Source organism: Rhinolophus sinicus, linkage group LG16 (assembly GCF_036562045.2).
Source record: "Rhinolophus sinicus isolate RSC01 linkage group LG16, ASM3656204v1, whole genome shotgun sequence".
Lineage (NCBI taxonomy): Eukaryota > Metazoa > Chordata > Mammalia > Chiroptera > Rhinolophidae > Rhinolophus > Rhinolophus sinicus.
In genome coordinates, this window is record NC_133765.1 from 8,743,967 (window position 1) to 8,749,653 (window position 5,687).

Here is a 5,687-nt window from a genome sequence, read left to right on the forward strand (position 1 = left end):
TCATATGTTAGGTTCTAAGTCAGCAGCTGCTAACCAAAGTGGGAGCTCCAAGAAGTGTCAAGGTTCAAGAAGGGATAGAGCTCAAAATTTTGAACACTAGAGCTTGGCTGCTGGACTTAGTTCAAATCCTAGCTCTACCATTTGACCTTTTTATGACCTTGGGCAAGCGATTTAACCTTTCTGAGCCTAATACCCTGTACTAGAGGAAAATCTTTTCCTTCTTCCCTTCTAGGTGCTTTGGCTCGCCTAATTATTAAATTGACATAAGACAGATCAACAGTAGAAAAGGAAGTTTAATTTCTTATGTGTAGAAAAATGAGCCCCTAGAAAAATGAAACTCAAAGAAGTGACCAAAGCTGGCAGCTTTTATACCTTTTAGACAAAGAAACAATGATTTTTGAAGAGTTGACAAGGCAAAGGGGTTTGGGCTTAGCATAGTAAATTAGTGAAGAACAAGGTTTGTTTATACAACTTTCTCAGCTCTAAATCTCCATCTGTGGTGATAAGGATGTCCCTTTACCTCCTGGTGCAGGGAGGGTACCTTTCACATGGGAGATTTACTTCCTGCTTTCAGGGAAACAAAGAACATTCAGGGTGTCCTTCTTGCACCGGCTGCTTCTTAAGTAACTCTAATTCAAAATAATCAATATGCCAAAGTGGCATATTTGGGGGCAGCATATGCTGTTCCCCTTTAACCCTCACGTAAAATGAGGTGTATAACATTACCAACCTTATAAGTGGTCATAGGATTAAATGAGATGACACATACAAAATGCTGAGCCCAGTGTCTGCCCATGAGTGCTTAGTATCTGATTTGTTGTGTTCAACTGTTTGTTTACTATTTGTCTATGGGTATGTGTCTGTGTACACATACATATTACGGCACATTCTCCCAGGTTCTCAGAGTTGGAATTAATGATAATCCGTGGTCCATCATTGTCTATGCAGCACTCTCTTTTATTTTACACCGTTGTTTATAATGTAATGAACATCCAATAACCTATCAACCTCAAAGCTCCTCCCAACTCGTTTCCCTCTCTAAAATATAACCACTATCTTAAATGATGTGTGAATCACTTCTCAGCATTTTCCGTATTATTCTTATAAAAATATATATGCCTAAAAATATGTTTAGTTTTAGCTGTTTTTAAACTTTATAAAAAGAACATCATATGACATGTCCGGAACGTGTTTTTTGTCTCTTAAAGTTGTGTTAGGTAGATTCATTCATGTTGTCATGTAGGTCTTATCCCTTCACTTTCAATTCTGTGTAATATCTTGTGAGACAAGCTATTTAAGGGCTCGGCAACTGTTAGCTATTATTTTCAGCTATTATTCAATACTAGCCACCTCTCCTTGCCCTTTTCCAAGATTTGACCATCCTTTGCTAACTCCTATTATTCAGGGGACATCATCTTCAGTCTAGAAGTGCTCTTCTGACCAGCAATGGACCAATGTGGACTGCACCCACCTGTTTCTTTCTTCCCTTGCTCAGGACTCTGCATCTCCTAACAGATACCCCTGCTGTTTGGTCATCTAGATCCTCTGTGGAGAGAAGAGACCCAGACAAGTAACTGGTAGGAATAATGAATTGATTGTGGCCTTTTAATTGTTTCAGTGAGAATAGGAAGAACTTTTATTGACAATGTTGTTATGCAAATGTGAATCTATCACAGAACATTATTGGCATTCTTATTATCTGGCACTACTGTAATCCTGCCGTTTCCACTCCCCACCCCCTACTTTCAATTTAACCTTTCACTGATGGTTCTAGTAGAAAAACTGCAGACTACAATTCTACATGGAGTCATGGATAGGTAAGAAACAGCTGGAAGATGTTCCCCATGTGTTGTCTGAATACAGAAATGGAAAATAAAGCAGGAGCTCTGGGTCCCGGCCGAGTTTTCTTTCTACTGACTGTTCTGGGCCCAGTAGAAAACTCATGAAGTTACCTATATTAGTTCAGCCCAGCTCCCTCCCAGGCAATTACTGTAGCAAAGCTCAGACACTGAATTCTGATTGATTCTGGAAGATTAAGCAAGAAAATGAAGGCACCATAATACTGTAGCCACAAAGGTATCCTGGCTTTTAATTCATGCACTGATTCAGAAGAAAATGGCAGCCTGCCAGCATTTCATGCCAGGTTACCTAAGTTACATCACATTTTTTTAATGCTGATTTTGACCTTCCCCCTCCAACCCCCAGAAATATATATTTATGCTTCTGATTAAAGACTAGATGTGGGATATTTAGTTTCATATTTCTTCCTCTCTCTAAATTAATCACATTTTTCTCCCATGTTCTTTGTGTGCAAGAGGTAGGGCAGGAGGAGGAAGACCGGGAAGCAGTGTGATGAAGACATTGAACTCGTAGTGACGGTATTCCCTGTAAACCGGAGCACAGCCAGTTACTGGTATAGCAACCACATTTGAAAATTTTCTTTCATTGATTCTACAAACATTTTCAACATTTGTATATTTGATTGTTTGTAAGCTCTGGCCCTGACTTCAAGAAGTTTACATGAGAGGACGGGCAGAGAGACTCATAACTGGCATCTGCTGTGATGAGCACAGTGATGGAATTTGAACAAACAGCTGTGCTTGCCATGGTGGGAAAAATCATTTTTCTATGAATAGTGAGAATCAAAATCATCTACACCCACACCAGTCACGCTCATGTGACTTGACTCCTGCTGTCTTCACTAACATGACTTTACCATTCTGGGAAACTCTTGCCTAGGAAGATCAATTTTGCAAATAACTGAACATTCTTTTTTTTTTTTTTAATTAAATTTATTGGGGTGACCATTCTTGAAAATTCATTTAAAAATTGATCAACTTTTCGATAGATAACATCAAATTGATTGTTTAGCAACCAAGTCACTTGTGATCCTGTCCTCAAAGCCCTCACCTCCCTGTGTTCACCAATTGTAAACTCTTATATCATGGTCTTTATCCAATCCTAATCAAATTTTTGCATTTGAATACCCACCCTAAGGAGACTTCAGAACCTCATAAGTATCCTGGCTTTGCCTTACCACCCCACCAAGACCCTACAAGAACTCTGCCAACACAGTGTTCTTTCTTACCACAGTAAGCAATAACCTCAGCTCTGACTTACCAACAGGTTTTTGGTGCTAGCGTGTGACAATGCTGAGAAAGAACAAAAAGACAGGTGACAACTACGGCTTGAAAAATGATTGGGACTCCAGCAGCTATAGAAGCAGAAAAGAACTTTCCAAGAGGGGAAAACAGCAGAGCAAAGACAGGAAGACTTTCAAGGATGCCAGTCCAAGGTCATTCTGGGGCTTAAACTGCATTGCACCTGAGGGACCACTTTAACCTTCTCCCATATAGAGAAGGGCAGGGACTTAGTAAGCTCCCCCTCCCATGACTGAGAAGCTTTGGCCTGCAGAGCTATCATGTTAGCGTCTTTAGAGAAAATGAGCCACTCCCAGTCACGCAGAAACAACCCGCTTCACTACCTAGCTGTACTTCTCTCACCTCCCAGGTTCTGTCTCCACCATATTACCTGTCCAGCTTTTTTCAGTTCTCACTTCATTCCTTTCCAGGAGGTCATCCTGATTTCACAAGGGCCAAATGCAAATCTACTGCATGTGTACATCATTTAGCCAGCCACTCTGTCTTCGTGACCATCAACATCATCATCATCATCATCAGTCCCCAGCATCTATGTTGGGAAAGCTGGGAAGTGGAACACATTTGAGCACTACACGTTTTGCTCTCTAGACTCAATGATTTCTTATTTTTCCCAAGATACACTCCTTCCTAGAGGTTTAAAGAAAACCACAAACAACCTTTTAGGGGTAATATTTCCTTCCCAGAAGCCTCAGAGTCTTGGGTATGGGGTGCAGAGATTTTGTGATTGGACCCAGGAGCCTGACAGCCTGGGCTCTAGTTAATATGGCTCTCACACCATACGGGCCTGGCTATATTAGCCTTCCACAAGGAAAGCAATTTGGCGACCAGCTCAGGATGCACCCTTGTTACCTAGAAAAGAAGCTATGATGCTAATACACTCACTTCCATAGGCCACTTTTCCCTGTAACAGTTTCCCTTCAGTTTCCCACAGAAAATCTGCACTTTTCCTGGGAAGCTAAATGAGTTACGTATATAGGAAGTGTAATGCAGGGACTCAGCTCCTGCTCCCCACACAAGAACACAGGATATGGTGAGGCCGAAAAGAAAAAAACAACGGAGCCATAGATAGGGGAGTCATACCACTATATTCTCGATGGTGGCTGGTTGAGACACAGGAAGCAGGAGCCACACGATCCGCAATCTGCCATCCGCTTCTCTGCCAACCACACTTGCTAGGTTAGCCACAGCAGTTATAGCAGTGGCCAATGGCTAACTGTTTACAGCTGATGGCCAACTAGTTATAGCTGATGGCCATCTACTACCAGAGCCAGCACCTTTCTACGTGAGGTCAAGAGCCTGGAAACTGCTCTCTAGGACTTCGTCCCTACGCTCCACCCCTCCAGGGTCTGGCCTCACAATCTACGCAATCAGCATCTTCCGCGAGGGGGCCTGTGTCGTAGTAGCCCATAGGCACCTACGGGCAGAAAGAAATAGTAGTCATAAGAACCAACAATGGCAAATCCCTTCCATCTGGGAGGATACGTGCTAGCTTTTTGTCCTCGAAAAGGAGGGTCGCTGCCACTGGCACCTTTCCCAGTTTGTGGTACCAGACCTTTATGGCAGTGCTTGGGGTCACTTGCATAGTTTCAACATGTAACAGAACAGGGAAACCCATAATAGCTCATAGTGAGAGCACATAGGTTCCCTGCAAAATCGTCCTGGCATTGGGACCTCTGTATACCACAGTCACTTGCGGTGGCCACTAGGACACCACCCCTGGCATGACTTGCAAATCATGGGTCAAACCAGCCTATATCAGGCCCAACCACCGACAGTGGGGGCTTTTGACCTGCCAGGGCCAAGTCCATTGCTGCCGTTCCCCTGCTTTCAAGCATGTGGGTGCTGGCAGCAAAATGTTTCCATTTCTGCCGTAGCCTGGCTTTAACAGAGTCTCTCTTGTGGTAACTTGTAATTGAATGGGAGCGGCCGTTCGATGTAGCAGAGCTTCTACTGGTGAGGGCCCTCCCTTCCGTGGTCTCTCATTCAGGATTTTTAAGACGTCCCACAGACGCGAGGCCCAGTCATGCATCGTGGGAGGGTGTTTTAACACCCGGAGGCCTTGCTTCAAAAGACTGTTGTAGCGTTCAATCATGCCAGCTGCTTGTGGATTGTACGGGGTGTGAAACAACCATTGCACGTCCATCCCGGCAGCCCAGAGCTGCACTTCTTGCCCCGTAAAATGGGTACCCCTGTCACTTTCAATGACTTGGGGGCACCCATAGAGGGCGCACAGCCGTGTAAGGGCGACCACTGTATGCCGCTGATCCGCAGCGGGACACAGCCAAGCAAACATCAACCCTGTAGCAGTGTCCACTGCTGTAAATGCGTATATTGCATTGCGGGCCTTAGGCAGGGGTCCAATGTAATCCACTTGCCAGCAAGTGAGGGGCACCCTCCCTCGCGTAATCTGCTGTGTCTCCCAGGGGAGCCTCCGCCTTTGGGGGCTGTCCTGGGCACAGACGGCACAGTCATGGCAGGCATCTGCTATCTCCTGCCATTTCAAAGGTAGACCCCAGCATCTGCTCA